This window comes from Kogia breviceps, chromosome 2 (genome assembly GCF_026419965.1).
Source record: "Kogia breviceps isolate mKogBre1 chromosome 2, mKogBre1 haplotype 1, whole genome shotgun sequence".
In the NCBI taxonomy this organism is placed as follows: domain Eukaryota; kingdom Metazoa; phylum Chordata; class Mammalia; order Artiodactyla; family Physeteridae; genus Kogia; species Kogia breviceps.
In genome coordinates this window covers 4014803-4034752 of record NC_081311.1, presented here as the reverse complement: position 1 = coordinate 4034752, position 19950 = coordinate 4014803, and positions in this window count along the sequence as shown.

Here is a 19950-nt window from a genome sequence, read left to right as displayed (position 1 = left end):
ACTTGTCGAGCTAGAATAATACGCAGTTGGTGGACGGAACTAACGTGTTAGGGACACTGTGCCAATGGCTGCATTTTTGTGTCCCCTCTCATTACCAACTGTAAAAGAAACGTTGGCCTTTGAAAATAAACATTATAAAAATGCTCTGTGAATCAGGACGGTGTCACCCATCTAGTCCATTTAACATCATCATAGTGAAGAATGCGGCACTGTCACACAGTCAGCACCGCCGTTCGCAAAAAGCCACGTCACCAGACTGAGAAACTGCACTGCGACCTGACAGCCCTGCACTAGAAGGGGCGCAAAAGAGGACCCCACATGGGTGCGCGTGCACACACACACACAGAGACACCACACATACACACACACACACACACACAGACCACACACACACACGCACACACACGGCCCTCTTGTGCCCCGGGGTCTCTGGAACTCCCTGGCTGATTCGATAGCATCTCCAAAGGAATGCTTTTAGCTGCTTCACACTTCCCTCTCAAGCAGCATTTGAACCCTAACAAAACGCAGACAGAGGCAGCCCTAGACAAGATGATTTCGCTTTGGTGAAAAGTCACAACAGGCAGGACTGCAGGGGCTGGAGCCGTCTGGGGAGTGTCGGCGAGGCAGAAGGCTTTCTCCCTGCTCCATGGAAGCTCGTGGCCGCTTTTGATATTTGAAAGTGATGCAAACCAGAGAGCCAGAGCGTGGGCGAGCTGGGGGACCCGTCTTGGGTGAGGGCTTGGCTGGCCTCTGTTCAAACCTTTCAGGGTCTGTCTTCGGAATCTGTGTCTCCACTTTCTCCAGGAGGCTTCCTGTGTTGTCTGCTCCCAGCGTGAGGGCCTGGGTTGCCTCCGCCTGGGAGATGCCGGCTCAGATTAACCGGGTGCCACAGTGTCCCGCTGTGTGGCTCCCATCGGTTTAAGATACAGATGTGATTCAAGAAGGATCAGCCCGTCAGCGTGTCAGGAGCTACTCCAGAGATGCTGGGCTGGGAGGGTGGGCTTGTGTCTGGCATTTGAAGTCTGTGCGGGCAGAATCCAGAATACTGACCTTTACAGGAAAGGAAAGAAAGAAGTGGAATCCACACCATCAAATTTCATGCTTTATTTTCAAGGAATTTCTCTGCGCAATTGCTTTCACGGAGGCTTCATTTAAGGGTTGAATGAAAATTCATTATTTCTTGAATGGTTATTTGATTAAGGAAAACATTCTAAAAAGAGGGCAGGAGTAACAGTAGTGGACTTTTCTCTCTGCCGTGGGAGACGGAAGTGAAGAATGGGCCCCCGTCGCACAAATCTGTCCGCTGACATGCACGAACGTGACCAAAGGCACTGAGAGGCGTGCTGTTTGTAAGTGCTAACGCCAGAGTCCCCGGTCTCTAGATTACAGGAACAACTGCTCTTTCTTGACATTTCTCGGGCTTGAACACAATCCCTCTCCCCTGTGCTTGGCCTTCTTTCATTTGATTTTCGTTTCTCAGTCACCCAGAGGGCCGACCCTCAGAGCACGCTCTCCTGCCCTGGTCACCTCTTCCCCCACTACCCCCGTCCCCTTTGGCCTCCAGCCAGCCAAATAATGTGGATTCAGGAAGCCAGGGTGTGAGGCTCTCCTCTTCCCAGCTACCCCGAGAAGCTTTAAGCCCCATCACGGCAGAGAGAAAGGACCACTGCCGTATGGTGATGCTTCTAAGTCACAGCTCAAAGACAACCCAAGTGTGCAGTGCCCGATGGCCCCACCCCAGGAGGGCCGGTCACCTGAGACACCTGAGCTGTCTCTGAGCATCGGCCAATGATTCATTCGCTGTCTGGCTGAACTTCTGTGGGCGCCAGCCTTCTCTGGAGACTCTTTTCCGCTGTAAACTGCTTTTTGCCCTGCAGACTCTTAGTAGCATCCGTGTCACCAACCCAGAGGCATTTCTGAAAGGGCAGCAACAGTGCCCCGCCCTTCCCCCCTTCCCCGCCCCATGCCAGGGGCTCCACTGCAGCTGGTAGCAATGCCCCACCGGACCCTGCAGCGGGGGATGTCCCACCGCCATGCCTTCCCCGGAAGGGCTGGCTCTTCCACATGGATGGGCCCTCTGCTCAGGTGACGCACATTCTGTTAAAACCACACACAGACCCTGCAGGGTGAATGAGTGAAGAACGAGGATGAGGCCAAGCTCACAGCACCTCCTTCTCCCCCTTCCCCACCTGCTCTGATGTGACCTCTCCGCTCTGCCACCTGAGGACACCCAGGGAAGTGCAGGGTTGCCTCCGCATTTCCTCCTCTTGCCACTAACTGAGAATACGGTGACGCGTTGTCCTGGGTGAAGAAAAGTTGCCCAACTTTCCAGCTTGGGTTCCTTTCTATTTCTGCAGACTAGACGTGACACTTTCATTCTTTTTGTTGTTGTGTTTTTTAAAAGTTTTATTTTACTATTTATTTTATACAGCAGGTTCTTATTAGTTACCCATTTTACACATATCAGTGTATATATGTCAATTCCAATCTCCCAACGCATCCACGCCCACGGCCTGCCCCTGTGGAAGTGACACTTTCATTTTAAATGATTGCTTTGACTTTCTTCCCTCGCTCCCAGGAACATAGTTTTTGTTTCTTCATCCCAAAGCCGTCTCCAGATAGAGCACTGTGTCCCTTTGTCCGTCCCTCCACCTGCTTTTCTTCCCTGATCCCAGCTCTCAGACACACCGCGTCTGTCTCTCTCCCTCGGGAGACGCTCCTCTCCGCACCAGGTCATCACCTGCAGACACAGAGCGAGAGTCCCACAGCTGGCGCGAGATGCCTTCCCGCCAGTGGCATACGGCCAAAGTGGGATTTGTCCCCAAACCCTCAGCACAGTCAGCGTGTATTCTCTTTTTCGCATGAAGTAAAAAATGTAGCTGAATGGACTTGAGGACACGGGGATGGGGAAGGGTAAGCTGGGACGAGGTGAGAGAGTGGCAGGGACATATATACACTACCAAACGTAAAATAGACAGCTAGTGGGAAGCAGCCGTATAGCACAGGGAGATCAGCTCGGTGCTCTGTGACCACCTAGAGGGGTGGGATAGGGAGGGTGGGAGGGAGACGCAAGAGGGAGGGGATATGGGGATATATGTATATGTATAGCTGATTCGCTTTGTTATAAAGCAGAAACTGACACACCATTGTAAAGCAATTATACTCCAATAAAGATGTTAAAAAAAACACTATAATTCAAAGAGATACACGCACCCCTATGTTCACAGCAGCACTATTCACTATAACCAATGCATGGAAACCACCTAAATGTCCATCGACAGAGGAATGGATAAAGAAGATGGGGTACATATATACAATGGAATACTACTCAGCCATAAACAAGAATGTAATAGTGCCATTTGCAACAACACGGAAGGGCCTAGAGATGATCACACTAAGTGAAGTAAGTCAGACAGAGAAAGACCAATACCGTATGATATCACTTACATGTGAAATCTAAAATATGACACAAAAGAACTTATCTACAAAACAGAAACAGACCCACAGGCATAGAGAACAGACTTGTGGTTGCCAAGAGGGAGGGTGGGTTGGGGAGGGATGGACTGGGAGTTTGGGATTCGCAGATGCGAACCATTATATATAGAATGGATAAACAACAAGGTCCTACTGTAGAGCACAGGGAACCATATTCAGTATCCTGTGATAAACTATAATGGAAAGAATATGAAAAGGAATGTATGTATATATATATATATATATATATATATGTATGTATGTATATATATATGTATATTAAAAGAATGTATGTATATATGTATGCATGTATATATGTATGTAAAAAGAATGTATGTAAAAAGAATATATATGTATGCATGTATATATAAAGAATGTATGTATACATGTATGTAAAAAGAATGTATATATATGCATGTATATATATGTATGTAAAAAGAATGTATATATGTATGTAAAAAGAATGTATGTATATATGTATGTAAGAAGAATGTATGTATGTATGTATATATGTATGTAAAAAGAATGTATGTATATATATGTATGTATGTATATATATGTATGTAAAAAGAATGTATGTATATATATATATCTGAATCACTGTCTGTACAGCAGAAATTAACAGAACATTGTAAATCGACGATACTTCAATTTAAAAAAAAAAGAAAAAATATAGCTGCTTGCAATTCTGGTCTCCTGTTTGAGTTTTATGTTTGACTTTGTTATTTACAGACCAAGAATTTATAAAAACGTCTTGAAGCAGCCTTGAGGTGACTGCCTGGGGGTCCCCTTGTCTCAGTAAGAGAGCTCAGAACCAGGCCATTTTCGTGTTGTGCTTGATTCCTAAGCCTGGTGCCGCTTTTCTCCATGTGTGCAAAGACGTCCCTGTCACTGCCACATGAAGGTCGGCAAGGGCCACTGCTTGGGGACTGGGACTGCAAGTAAGGGAGCTGTCAGAATATGTAAAAGAAATAACTCTCTTCTGCTCGCCCCAGGACTCCCTTAATTTATGGGCCCTGAGCTGGGAGAGGTAGCCGTCCCAGGCTCTGCCCCCCTCAGCCCCTCTCCAAGGAAACTGGGCCAGAGCACAGGGTCTCCCCTGTGGATAACGCCAAGATCCAGGTCTCCGCCCCCCCCCACCCCCAGCCACAGCAAAGCCCAGCCCAAGTAAACATGGCTCCCAGTCACTGGAGAGACCAGAGAGGCCTTTGACGGGAAGTGAGAGATCCCAGGACGAAGCATCTTTCACACAAAGTCCACCAAATCCGGGGGGTGCAGGATCTGGCTCCCAGGTGCAAGCCTTAGGGTTCCAGAAGTTTCCTGTGTTACAGTTTATGAGTAGGAGACTCACTGAACGATGGCTCACAGCCAATAAGACAGCTCGTTTTGAAAGTGGAAGGAGAGACAAACCGAGGCAAGCAGAGCTCAGGCAGGAAACTGGAAAGATAAAGACTGATTCGTTTGCATGGTTTAAAGCCCTCCAAGAAGAGCCTCGGGGCTTGACAAACCACTGGGATTCCCAACCATGCGATTTGCCTTGGCAGCAGCGACCACAGAGCCTGGAAGCCCCGAGACTCTTGTCCCTCACTTATCCCCTCTAGACAAAGAGGTCTCTAGTCACCAAGGCCTGCCATGCTGTCTCCACCCTTTCAGATTCACCCTTTCCCTTCACACTGCTCCCTGCTGTGTCAGCCATACTAGGGAGCTCTGGGTTCAAATCTCAGTCCTTTCATTCAGCCATTCACCAAATACCTACTGAGATCTACAATGTGTCAAAGACTGTACTAGCTGCGGGGCACTGGGCGGGTTCCCAATCTTTCCCGTACCTCTGTTTCCTTATAAGTAAAGGATAAAAATGAAAGCATCATAGAGTAAGTGAGAGGATAAAATGCGATAATGAACATAAAGCACAGGGCACGATACTTGACACAAAGGAAGGAACTGATAAAAACATTAGTGATTGTTATAGAGGAGTTGGCTTTCTGAGCTAAATTTTGAAGGTCAGGTAGACTTGGGAGCTGAGGTGGGGAGGAACAGTGCTGGAGGTGACACTGAATGACCCTCCAATCATGGCCAAGGTACTGCCCACCTCCTTGACTAAAATCAAGGCTTTCTGAAGACATGGAACAATTCACATGCCTCCTGAGGGTCCTCCCAGGACCCAGAACTCTGAGCACTGCTGTTAAATTCTTGCTCCTTGATCTGATGGACCAGTGGCCAGGGTGGAACAGTGGTCCCACTTCCTCTGATAAGAAAGATGCAGTAAGATCCAAGAAGGAGTCTTTGTGCCACTGAGAAGAAGGGCCCTATGAAAACTTAACACCTGATGAAAATGTTCATCGGTGCTGTCATTACTATCATTGTTAGCGTTGTGATTTTAATGAACTCCTATGCTCAGCCTTACTCAGCTTGTCAAATACCTTGTTTATAAGTAGAAAAAAAGAATGCTCAAGTAGGTGGGGTATTCACCCAAGCTGGATACACAGGGGGTCTCAAACCCACTATGCTGTCTTTGGGTCCAACTGGTCAACCAGGTTGCAGCCAACCCGGAGCAGCATCATGTAGCCGGTGCATCTTCAGGCCATTCTTGTCCTGTCATGGGGTCAGAAAGTTTAAATAAAGGAAACAATATACATATAAACATTTCAACTATTAGGTAATTGAAATGTAGGAAAAGATGTTCTGAGAGATCACCTATGGGTCGGTGGAACGCTTTCCTTGCTGCTCTTTCTTTTCTTGGAATGTTCTATCACAGTGGAAGAAAATAACAGGTCACCTCTATGCCTTTGGCAACTGGAAACTTTCCAAGGTGAACTAAAAATAAGTGATGGATGAGAACGTGTTCTTTTGATACCGGTGAGAGAACTGGATTGGGTCAGAATGGCCCCGTTCTCTTTGAAGGAAAGAGGCATGCAGAGTGGCCAGGGCAGCGGCAGGTGGTCAGGGAAACCAGGTTTTGGTTTCGTCTCCATCAGTCATGAGTCAGGGCCTGCAGGGGCTTTATTCTCACTTGTAAATTGAGGCGGTTGGGCCACCGCCTGGATGCTAAGAGCTCTCCTCTCTCTGAAGCGCCCCCCTTTCCTGTAGCTAAAGAAGGCAGTACTCCGTGGACCTCTCAGGACCCTGCCTGCCTGGGCACGGTGGTCCTCAGGGCACCTGGTGGCAGAGCCAAAGACGCAGCCATTAGCAACTTAGTAGCACACGATCCCCAGGTGTGGGACCAGTAATGACAGAAGGCGGGAGCAGAGATGGGAGAAGATCTGGAGGTGGGACCACACCTGCCGGGCTCTGGCTGCACTAAAGTGAGGCGGTGCCCCCGCCAACGAGGGGTGGGGAACTCTCCTGGCAACTCACTTTTAACAAACTACTTCCAAAGCTGCTTTAAATCATTGACCTGCTTCAAATATTCCAACTATCCCAAATATCCCATGTATTTTTCAGCTGTTCCCATCCCTACAGGCTATCTCCCCGATTCAGTAAATCCAATTTGTCATCACTCAGATATGTTTTCAGGCTCTGAACAACCATTTTTTATACAAACCCAGCGGGATTAACTTCCAGCAATTGTTTAACTGCAATCAAGGCATGTTCATAAACAATGTAAATATATCTACTATATTCCTTTACGAGACCAGTGAGTGTACAACCAGCCAAGGAAGCAGGATCAAAGGGAACCCTTCTCGATGCTTTATGGGACTATTCATGAGTATGGATTGCTATGTCTCTTTAATTTTACCTTGGCTTGAGGGAGCCTTATTTTCCTAGGGATTTAGGTTAGCTCCCAGGTGGTAAAAATCAGGATCAATCTTCTTTTAAAGTTAAAAACTCACTCTCACATCCATTCTTGCCATTCTTCCTCTAGGCCCTCATTTCCCACTACCTCGCTAAAAATAACTGCCAGTCGTTTGTGGCTTTGTTTGCTAATTTCCCTCAATACCAAAAGGTTCTTGCTGGCAACTTTCAATAAAGTCGACCAGCTCAAATTTCCTAAGTTATCTTGAGTCATCTTGGGATGTTTCCGGGTGGCTTTAAGCATTTCTGAGCTCTCTCAAGTTTTAAGTGTTCTGTTTTTCTTGTGAAACAAAAGCAGTTCAGCATTTTCCAGGGTTAGGAGGACCTCGTGTTTTACTTCTTTTGTCTGTTACTTGAGCATTTCCTGGTTATATTTCAGGAGCGTCTCCCATTTATCAAACGCGGCTCTCCTCACTAGGGATCCATCAGTGAACAGAGAGACATGGTTCCTGCCCTCAGGAGGCTTACCTTCTAGAGCAGTGAGACAGACCAAACAGAGCAAATAGGAGAAGTAGACGAAGCAGGTGTTTTGGTGGAAGAGAGTGAGGCTGAATGGGAGCGCGCATGAAAAGATCGGTGGCGGCCTCCGGGTGGGTCCCTTGCTGTTCTAAGGTAGGCCTGGCTGACGTTTAGCTTCAGCAAGAGCATCAGCACCCAGGCACCCTGTCTGCCCTCCTCCGGTTCTAACCTGTCTACCTCCTGCTTCTTTTCACCTGTGCTCTGCACATCACTTTCCCCCTCCCTCTGAGCCCTCCCTGGTGCCCCCTCTGCCCTGGTTCTCGCTCTTTTATTCTCTGGTCTCTGGACACTCACTGAGGTCCCTTCTGTGATCGTCCTTTGCTCCTTGGCCTCTTGGAGTTTAGTCTCTTTTTCGCCCAACAAGCAGAAAGAATTCAGGCATGTTCTAAATAAGCCCAACGGTGAAGTGCTTCTGTACTTCTGTTATGAGAAAAGTCTCTTTTGGAATAAAACATTGGAAAAGATCAGAAATAATTGGTTTTAGAAATACATTTAGATATTTTTTATGTAAACCAGAAATTTGAACAGTTTTTGTTGCAACACATTCCATAGAATTTGGGTTAAGCATCTCCATCTTGGTCAAGGTAGTCAGTCGTGCCTTAACGTATAGGTCTTCACAGACCAAGTGTGAAAATGAGAGACACACTTGCCGTTTTGCAGAGAAAGATGCATTTTCCTCAGGAGCCAGCCAGCATTTTGTAATTTATTATTTAACGTGTGTTGCTAGATTTTTGTAGACACTTTAAAGCCAGATCGGAAAGCGTATTTCAATGGGGAATCCATTCCATCTGACCTGTCTTTCTGGGCCACTGTCTGGGGCTCATCTCAGTTTTCTCCGTGTTTCTCCAGCCTCGTTGCTGCCTCTCCACAATCCTTCACTGGCCCACCCCGCCTCCCCAGCTTTATGCCCCATGAATCCCGGGCACCCTGCCATCCCATTACCGCCTCCTTCCTCACGCCGCACCCCCCCCCCGACCTCTCAGGCAGTTCCTGGCACCCCTCCAGGACCCCCTACCTTTGGCTGTTAGAGTTTCAGAGCACAGCAGCTGTGACCTGCTTCTCTGCTGGGCCCTGACACTGGGCTGAATGGAAACCCCGGATGCTCCAGCTTGCGCAGCCCTGGGGAACGCCCCCATGTGTGCTGCAGGCTGTGTGAGCTCTCGGGCCAGAACCGGGGCTCTGGCACCCAGCTGCCCCCCACCGGGTGGGCACTTGTCCTTAAAAGAGATGCGGGAAGCCTACCTCAGTGCCCACTTACCAAAGTTACCACTGCCCTCGAACACCAAGGTCTGAGCAACTGAAGCTGAAGGTTAAGTGTATCTCCGTTTGCTTTTTTTCCCTCTGATGAACGTTTCCAAGCTGTGACCCTCAAGGTGCTGCAGACCCACCGCTCTGGGATGTGCGCTGGCCACGACTGCTCCCATCGTCGTGCCCAGAGGAGGGAAGGGTGGAGGAGGAGGTGGGAGGGTGACCATTGCTCCCTTGCTCTGGCTCCATTTTAAAATAAAAGAGCCTAAATCAAATAACTGTCTGCCCTTTGTAACAATCAAGTGATCATGGGAGTGCTGTGAGGAAAATTAGGTGAGCTCAAAACATCTTTACACGGAAACTGGGGGGAACGGCTCCACACCCCAACCTGGTGGGTTCTGGGGGCATTGATGGATCAGGGACCCACTGCTTCAGCAGCCCCGGAATGAAATCCTCTGGGCCCTCTCACTCCTGCAAAGTATTGTTAGGGGGCTTCCAACTTTTCTTTCGGGTTTCCACTCTTTAATTCTTCTCTTTTCAGTTTTAAAAAAAAATGAAGCAGAGGATGCGTGAGGCGTTGAGCAACACGATCTTCCCAAGGTAGGAAGCAGGGCTACAAGGGCTCTTTGTTTCCATCCCTGAGGCCCTCGGACTGAAGTCAATGCCAGAAGGCCACGCTGACAGCGATGCAGTCATCCTCCTGCCTCATTTACATTTCAGCCCGTCTGCGTTCTGACCTGTGTAGAGGAATGCATCTCATGGAGAAAATGCGAGAGCAGAAAAATAGACAAACGCTAGATGCCGTCAGAGAACAGATGCCATCTGCAGCGCCGGAAGACACGCTCCATCCAACGTTCGTGATTTCCAGCTACGTTCGAATAACTTCTGAGCCTCTGTTCATTGTCTCTGCAGTTTGAGTCACTGCCTGTGTTGTGTTTCTTTCTCTTCCCCCATTTAGTAGGTCAACGTACACACTGAAAAAAAAAAAAAATTCTTTCATCTCGTGCAGGAAACGGGATCTGAGAAGCTTCGTCCTGGGTATCAAATCCTGCTGTAGATGTTGGAGAGCTGCCTGGCACCGTCTCGGTGGTTTCTGAGTCAGGTACCTTGTTAAGGCCATTAGAAGATCATTCTTCGTAAAGCTGGAAGTACCCTCCCTCCATGATAGAATCGATAAAGACACTTGACAAACAAAAGACACTGACTTTTCCAGTACCTTCCAGCGAGTTAATCGCCAGGTGCGGAAGTGCCAACTTACTCCTACTTACTTACTCCTAAACTTACTACTACTTACTCCTAAACTTCAGTTTATATCTTTAAGAACTAATGCTCTGTGAGAGATACTTTGCAGAAAAGTCTGGAAGATTTTTTTTTCTTATTTTCATTGTTTTTATGGTAAAATGATCTTGTTACTTTAAATATTATTTTAGCTATGTTTTATATAATTTCTTCTTTTGTAGCGTCCTATTTGTTTTTGTTTTGTTTCCCCCCTTGAGAATATGACATATAATTTTGTATTCAACACAGGGAAGGCAGGCCACCTTTTATAGAAATCCAAGTTACGTAAAATGTCAGAAATGAATGAGCGTCTAACCGTCCTGATACCTGACCCCAGATACACTCACAGCTGGAGATAAAAGTTCAAACCATTTTTCTGAAAGAGTTTCCTAAGGGCCTATTAGAGATGTTGGTTTCCACGCGCAGAGCCGGCTACCTAACAGGAAATGGTGAACTGCTCCCGGCTGCTGGGTGAGCCCGGCCTGGGCTATCAGCTCCTGGGAGGGTGGCTTACGCCCCAGAAGTGATGGCAACGCTTCCCAAAGAAGGGATGTGATGAACGCCCAGCTTGGCCACAGTGGGAGACAGAGCAAAAAAATTACTCTATACCACTTATTTAAGTGTGACCTAGCAGACACCCAGAGCACCTGAGCTGGTCAAAACGCTCAATCGAATTAAAAACCGAACAATGAAATGACTGGGTGGGAGAATGTGACAGTCCAGGCCAGGCAAGGAGCACAGAGAGCTCTCGCGGAGTCTCCTTTTCCAGGAATACTCCTCCTTCACTTCATCCCCTGTGGGAAGGGTTGGGTCTTGAACTCTTTGTGAAATCTTCAAACACATCGTAAGAATTAATCACAATTAGTTCTCTATTTTAACAGCTGCCTGCTACCTCGGAAGCCCGCTGCAGCTGTGCCCCCCCCCCTCTGCTGACATCATAATCCCATTACAGCTGGAAACTTGCACACATAAAATGCAGATTTAAGCTGATTTCGAAACGACTTATACTTGTTAATTGCTCCAATCTATATCACAAGCATAAAATTGCAGCTTTCACTTGGCAGCCGGGCTCCTCCTGGCCAGAGGAAGTGGCCCTTTCAGTCTTTCTCTTGGTGAAGAGTGGACCCCAGCACACAGCCCTATCTGGCCGCTTTCAATCCACTGACATAGTTGTGGATGGAATTAGTCCAGAAGTGGCATCTGTCCGTCTGCTCTTTGCTCATCTCTCTCCCCAGATGGACTTGGCTGGCGGCAGAGAAAATGTCTTGAAACCAGGTGAACCTTGGGCAGCAGGACCCCCGCTGCTGCCACAGCCCGGAGACCCTTCTCTCCTGTTTCCACGAGGACATCCGAGGCTCCTTTGCTTGACTTGCTGAGTCAAGTGGGAGAACTCGATTTCCTGGTTCGGTTGGTGCTCTTGTCCAACAGGACACTTACTTGACGGGTTCCACTCTAGCCTTGGTATCTTTGCCTCGTTTTCACGTTTCACATTTGTGAGTGGCCTGCAGCTCGACACGTGAATTTCTTCCGCCGGTGGTGGCACAGGCTACGAAATCTAATGCAAAATGAGTATTTAAAGAATTTGCATGCGTGAATGCGTGCCCGCCTGAGGTATGCATGAACATACAAATACGTGTTTTGTCCCGGTTCTGAGATAGTGGGGGGCGCTGGCGTTGCTGTGATAAATTATAGATGATTATTTTGTCTTCTAGCAAATTGCATTGTAACAGGACGAAGGGAAGCCAGGAGGAAGAGCTCAAAATCTACCACGTTAAAAAAGTAAGTTAATTGTAACGCATGAGGCTATCTGGGCAGCCCTGCAAAAGTTCCAGCGTGAAACAGACTCACTGACATTTTAAACCGCAAAGAAGAGCCCTTTGTATATTTTGACATGGTTCTGAGTGAATTGATTTTTAGGTTAAAAGGTTCTTTTTTCCCCCGTGTCTTTCATCGGCTGACTTTTGTAGCCCCATCTGCTGTCCATCAGTGGAATTGTTAAGGGTTAGGAAAAGCCTGACATTTTTTCTTCCTTTATTCCAGCAGCACTTTGGATTTGTTCCGCAGAAATTCACACCTAGAGAAATCAGTGACTATGTGTTTTGATGACTATTCAGAAATATGCAACTATGATGGCAAATAGGATGAGAGAACTGCTTTTAAGAAGGAGAAACTTCGAAGTCACCCAAACCTGCCAAATATTTGGTATCACTCAACAAGAATTAGAGCCCTTCTTGGTTTCAGGCTATGGATCCAGGGGCAGACAATTCTTTTTCCCAGAGGCTACGACGTCAGAATGAATTCCTGAGCCCACGAAGATGTCCTGATTCTAGGTTAATCTTAGAGTTCATCTGGATAGAAAACAATGCTTGCCTCCCCCATGCAAAGGTAGGCTTTGGCAGGCTTGCCTCTGTGGCCCTCACAGAGGGAATCAGGCTCTCAGTTGAGTATTTGGACCCTCCTCCTGGGTGGGGAGCTCCCAAGGGGAACCCCAGAATGCCTCAGGGCTCCATCCCCTGGCACCCTTCATCACCACCTGCCGTTGTCGTGCAGGAGTTCTTCCAAGAGCGTGATCAATTGCCAGGCCCGTCAGGCCTCTGATCAAAGAACGCAGTGCCCCAGTTTGGCCAACAACTGAGTCAAGATAATTCAGCCTGAATTGCCAAGTGTCTCTTCCTCTGGCAATATTTAAATGGACTGAGGTTTAGATTGACATCCTTTGGGCAGCCTTCTTCCTGGTCCTCATGTTACCAACCCATCTCGTTGTGTTCTCACCGCTGAGCTGCACTTTACCAAGCAGATGACTTTCCTTGGACAGCATAGAACTTGGTCATTCTGTGTTCATCCTGCAGAGCTGTGACCCCCGCTTTTTAAAATCAATTGGAGCGTAATAGCAATTCCTGGGCTGGAAGGCAGTTGATATATCCTTCACTATATACATAAACATTGGGTCTCTGTCATGAAGAGAAAATCCAGCACTCAATTTGCTCTTTTCTTGTCCAATATACACCACTATTGTAAGGACTAATGCCAGTTCAGAAGAAACCTGAGCTGAAACTCTGCCTGCCCTGAGTCTCCTGTCTTAAGAAGGATTCTTAAAGCCATACTCTAGGCTTGGAGTGGAGGTCTCTTTTGGAGAGGGGGTCCAGGACTAGAAATGCTCATTGCCAAAACACAGCTCTGGGAGGAATTATTTCATTTTATCTGTGTCAACCGATTGCTAAAGAATGATTCACTTAAACTTCACACACAGATAAAAATGTATATTTATTAAGGTTTCCTAGATATGCCCTCAGTGAACCAACTGTATAACTCCCAATCCTTACTGCACTGTTTGGACAGTTATGAAACCTAATAATGAATTTGTTTTCTTAACTAAATGTCATCTTGCATATCCAGACCGACATTCCATTTGAAATTCAGGTTTGTTTCTAAGTTCGGGGCCAAGGAACACTTCTCCCTCATCTTGTCTAGGGTGGGGCGGACCGGGAGAGTACGGGGGTAGGTGTTGATAGTGGGTCTGCTGGGGACTCCCTTTGGCTGGAGCCAAGAGCAACTCTGGACAAAGACCCAAGGCAGCTGGGTTGTGTCTTTATCCCGTGTCTCTGCAGTTCTCTTGAGATGGCAGAAAAACTTTTGGGTAATTGGATACTTAGAATTCACGCGGCCGGACCATTTGCAGTGGTTTGTATTTTACTCGTGTCCATCAGATTTCCCAGGTCTCTTTCGGTCCTGTGTTCCTAACCCTGCAGCATGTTCTTTCATCCGGTCGGTAAACAAGCAGTCCCTCCGGCTCCTGCACAAATGCCAGTGCATGGATTGGCCATTAAGAGAGCCTGTTATGGGAGCTGTGTCGCCGGTCCTTCCGGGGAGGGAACGCATCCCCGCGGTGTTGTCCCCTGCTCCCCTACCCCAGAGTTGGGACTCTCCTGTCCCTTAGAAGCAGGTCTTTTGATTTTAGTGGCGTGTGTTATAGCTTCATCCATTGTGTTCAGTGATTTGTCTTTCAGTCTCCATTAATGCCTCTGATTTCATTTCACACTTAAGCAAATCGGACTCCTTGGTGGGTCCACAAAAAGAAGGGGGTGCGCTTTGAGACCGTCACACTTTGATAACTGGAGCAGCCTTGAAGGCAAGGCCAGGCTGGTGATGGGCAGGTCCTGTCTGCCTGGAGCTGTCGTCCTAGTGGGTCTGCAAGCAGGGGACCCATGGCCTCCTGGGCCTCTCCTGGGGGGAGATGGACGACTCAGCAGCCTCCGTGACGCGTGGACTGTCTGGCCCTGCATGACCCTGGTTGACCACAAACTTGACACTAAAGTTTCCAGAAGACAGTTTTCTGGCCCTGTGTTTTCCGAGAAGAAGAATGAAGTCAGATAGAAGGGAAGCTAGATCTACCTCACAGCTGGCTTTGAGAATTAGAAAGGAAGGAAAGGTGGAAAGAAGGAGGGAAAGAAGGAAAGAGAGAAAGAAGGAAGGAAGGGGGGAAAAAAGGAAGAGAGGGAGGAGGAAGGCAAGTGGGAAATAGGGAGATGAAATGAACTAAAAGAACTCACTAGAGCTAATTAATAATTTCATATATAATACAGTATAACTTATATATAAATATTGTATATATTATATATAATAAATGTGCACACCATTTTTAGTAATAGTCACTATTTTTTAGATTTGTGCCTTAATTAAATTTGCAATTAAGTTAATAGAAACAAGCTGGGGTGAACTTGACATGATTTCCATTGTCTAAATTACACAGCCCTCATGTGTGAGGGTATCTAAATACACTTGATGCAAAGGGGGCAACTACATATATTTCTCAAATCGTAATACTCAATGGTTTCTGTATTGGGGAACCCAGAGAGTCAGTACCAAACGCATGCTAATCAGCAATCTTCCAGGTGGAGGCCCCTAGTACCTGGGCCACCTCCAGCATCCTTTGAGAGGCTACTTAGCAGGGCCCTTGTGCTCTGACAACCTCTTGATTTTGCCTCTTCTGAGCATCCTCTAGATGAGGAAGTACCTTGGGTAAGTCACTGAAATCTCTAGACTTCAGTTTCTTTTTAATCTGCAAATGATATCTTACAAAAATGCTCAAATAAAGAGAATCTATTTGGCTGGTCATTAACATGTATTGATGATCTGCTCTTAAATATTACCCTGGTTTGCTCACAGGTGGTTTTCACTTAGTTTTTTCTTTCTTTCTTTTTTTTTTAATTTGCTTTTGGCCGCGTTGGGTCTTCGTCGATGCGCGCGGGCTTTCTCTAGTTGTGGCGAGCGGGGGCTACTCTTCGTTGCGGTGTGCGGGCTCGTCATTGAGGTGGCATCACCTGTTGCAGAGCACGGGCTCTAAGGTGCATGGGCTTCAGTAGTTGTGGCACACGGGCTCAGTAGTTGTGGCCCACGGGCTTATTTGCTCCACGGCATGTGGGATCTTCTTGGATCAGGGCTCCAACCCGTGTCCCCTGCATTGGCAGATGGATTCTTAACCACTGCGCCACCAGGGAAGTCCCTTCACTTAGTTTTAATTGGTTTTATTTTTGTATAAGATGCAGTTAAGAAGCCTTAAAATAATATGGCATTCCTAATAATTTCCAAACAAGCTGAAGTTCAGTGAGATTCTAGAAAAGTCCCAGATTATGAAAATAATTTTAATGATTTTTTCTATGCGACTGATTCAAGAGCATATAAATAAATGCATGAATTCATTTTGGCATAATTTTTTATGAAACAATGAATTTAATTAAAAGTATCACTGGTCAAAAAGTTAATTAACATTTCGAGGTTTCCCCAACAAGGTAGAATGAATCACCAGCAAGGACAAAAATCTCTAACATAGCAAGAGAAACAAAATCTGTTTATAGCAAGAGAAATCTGCGGTATTAGTTATAATTCATATTTTTAGGTAAATCTATTGCCAATCCTCATAAACACCTTAATGATGAGGCACCCAGCAGACAGTATCAGAAATGAGGACTGAGTTGCCACTGGCTGGTTTACGAACCAATGACACCTGAGTGGTTAAGGGCTATAAAGACCGGTTCTAGGGGCTTCCCTGGTGGTCCTGTGGTTAAGACTCTGTACTTCCACTGCAGGGGGTGTGGGTTTGATCCCTGGTGGGGGAACTAAAATCCTGCCTGCTGTGCAGTATGGCCAAAAAATAAAACGATGTAAAAAAACAACACAAAACAAAAAACGGTTCTAATCCCATGATACCTCAAACACTTGGCTTTTTGCAATTTTCTTTTTTATTGAGATGTGATTGACATATACAGTACGTAAGGTGTACAATGTGTTGATTTCATACGTTTGTGTATTTCAATCAATACGATTAGCACCTTACCGTTGGCAACCCTTTTATCACCTCACATAATTATATTTGTCGGCGTGCGTGTGTGCCGGGGTGGTGAGACAATTTAAGATCTATCTTCACAACTCTGAGGTATATATGACAGTGCTGTCGGCTGTAATCACTGTGTTGTGCGCTAGATCTCCGGGACTTATTCATCTTCTAACTCTGCAGTTTTATCGTGGCAGGGACACTTTAGTACTTTGTTCAGAATAATGCGTTTCCATTTTATGTTAGAAAAGCACCAAGGAGACAACACCAACCGAGGTGTGGACTGGGTCTGAGGGGACACGGAGGCTCCCCCCACACGGAGGAGACTTCATCCACGGCGTCCTTCACTCCCCCAGCCTTTGCTCTCCACATGCCGCGGACGGGCACGATGCCAGGTGCTGGGAATCCCAAAGTGAGCGAGAAAAAGCCCCTCACCCGCCCTCATGGAGCTTCGAGTTGACATTTTCTTCACCTGAATGTCAGAGAAGGATGAAAATTGGGCACTTCATACAACCCCCCCTTATTCCTTCTAAAAATACAATAGAGAAATGATTGATAATAAAGTTGTGTAAAGTACAGAAATCACATCCCATCATCAAGGATTCAGTCTCCCCAACAAGGCTGTTTATACCTTCTCTTGAAGGGTTTCCACTAGGTATTGAAAGCTGGTGTAAAGATCCGTGGATGCGAAGGAATGTATCAATGAGTAAAATTCAATGCAAATTCAGAGTAACCAGACTGCACCTGCCTTATCATAAAATAGGTATTTCTCATAGAGTTTGTATAAAAGTTGCCCAAAGGTCTGACCTTGCATTCTTCGTACTCTATTTTGTTTCTGGAAGAAATGAAAATATAGATGCTATCGGAGCTCAACAGAGGTTCTCAGCATGCCAGGTTTCGTCATTTTGTTCTGGAGGTTAATTTAGAAAAGAAACTGCTGGGCCTATCTCAGCCCCACAGGCAGACTTCACGTCATGAGTATTACCCGGATTTTCAGTCGCTGTGTCGGGTCTACGGTCACCCATGAATGTCCATCAGACACTTGTCACATAAGGTCCCGGACTCCCATGGTCACCCAGGAGTCCTCCCCAAATAGGTGTGAAACCTGGTCCTGGCCACCCTCTTTCTAAGAGGGTACACTCAAGACTTTTTGGATTTTGTCATATCTTACATGCCGTGTCACTCTTTTCTTGTTTACCGAGTTGAAAGGGACCATCGTTTGGAACTTGGAAACTCGGGGATCTGAGCGGAAGTCTTTGAGTAAACAACGCTGACAGCCAGCATGATAATGTGTTCAGAAATCTATTTCTCATTTATTACTGGCGACTTAAAATAGTAGCGCCACGCCAAGTTGCTGCTGTCTTTTGGACGCTGCATGCCAGAGGATAATCAGGTGACGATCGACTGAGTCTCTTATTCAGCAGTGACTTTTAATATTTATCTGTTGATCAAATACACCTTTTGGGGGGTATCTTCTTTTACCTTTTCCCAAACCGAGGTGTTTAAGGATTTCTGTCATCTTTAAGAATTTCTGTCATCAATTCTCTTCAGAGGACAAGCAATTGCATTTTCTTCCCGATGGTCCTTATCACCACGAGAGAAGTATTTCCCGAGCAGACATACCTTATGCCTACATCTGTATATCCGTATATCTCTCTGTATATAGATGTCTGTGGGTACAAACACATATATACGTGCACACACACACATATAAATAAATAAATACATAATACACATAGATGACGCTTGGAGAGCCCATCGAAAGGGATTGACTTCCTTTTTAACATTTTTGAAGACTGCTTCATGGTCCTGTTGACCTGCTATTAGTGAAAGCTTAGCTTTCAGCAAAGGTAATTAAATTATAAAATCACTGCTGCAATCATCAAACTACTCATAAAATAAGAAATGAAAAAAAGAAACCCGAAATAAAAATCTTGTAGGCTTCTCTTCTTGTAATATTGCTCCCTGATGTTAATTACATTTAAATGGGCGAGTACTATTTTGGTATCATTCATCCGCCTCCAAAAGAACTTTCCAGTTTATCATACCTGTCAACCTCGGTGCATCACAGGCTAACACTTTATTAAGAAAAAAATCATTAGGGAGCCGCTGATCCCATTTAAGTACATCGGGCAGAATGTAAGACTAATTAAAAAGCATATTTTTACATTATTAATTTCTGAGTTTCACACTTAATGAATGTGAAATGACAGGGCTACTATTTTTACATTCAGGCACTCTGGGCTTTCCAGTCAGGGGAATTAAATTCTGGGGATTTTTGCAAAGATGTTGCTTGAGAGATATGTTTTCAAGGAAAGCTAAGCTTTTTAGCTCTGCCTTTTCCTGAGAAATTATCCTAAAGCACGTAACAGCCGCTTAAAAAGAGTAGTTAAATAGATGTTATTTTTTTTCATCCTACTGCTTTAAAAGTATTTTAGATAAGGTATAAAACATGGTTTTTAAATGATATTATGATTTGCAAACACTAAAAAATAATTGCCGTGCAGTTGAGAGAGAGAAAACATCTAATCTTTATTGTGTAAGACAATGTGATAAAATATTTTACAGCCGAAAGCTCATTTTGCATCTGGAAAATTGTGTAAACTGATGGGGAAAATCTCATTAAAACGAAAGGTTATTTTTTTAATATTCTCAGAACAAAGCAACACATTACCACTGCATTTTTCTCTTTTCCTCGATATTAAATCAGTCATGCAAGTGTCTAACGTCCGATATAAATAAAGGCATAAAATGACAAGACCATCCATGTAGATGGACGAAGATGAATTATGTCAGGATGCAAAAGATCCACGTTAAGAAAGATGGTGGGTGCTCTGTAGGAGCTCGTTAGCCGTAGGGAGACGATGAGTGCTAGGTGTTATGTTACTTAAAACTCCGCTGGCTGAACGCTGGCTTCCCTTTCGAAGCATCTGTACACACAGCCCATTTTTATAGGGCTACAGGAGGAGGAGAGAAAAAATCCTTTCTTTTCTTTCCCCTTTCTTTTTCAAATGTGCTTACAATTACCTCTCTGTATTTTTATTGTCTTTTTACAAACCACAAAAGTCACACTGGAGGCAGAGCTTAACTGCTGAGGCTTTCCTCATGTAAATATTAGGAAATTACATTTGCACAAACTGCGGGGCTTTGTCAATGGGGGCTGGAGAACCTCCAACACAAATTAATCAGGATAAAGTTGCTCTGGGTTGAACATGACCAGAGTTTATTTTCTTTAAGTATTAATTTGTCAACAGCTTTCCTGCTTCGGCTTGACTCGTTTGGAGGGCAGAGAAGGAAGGCACATTTGC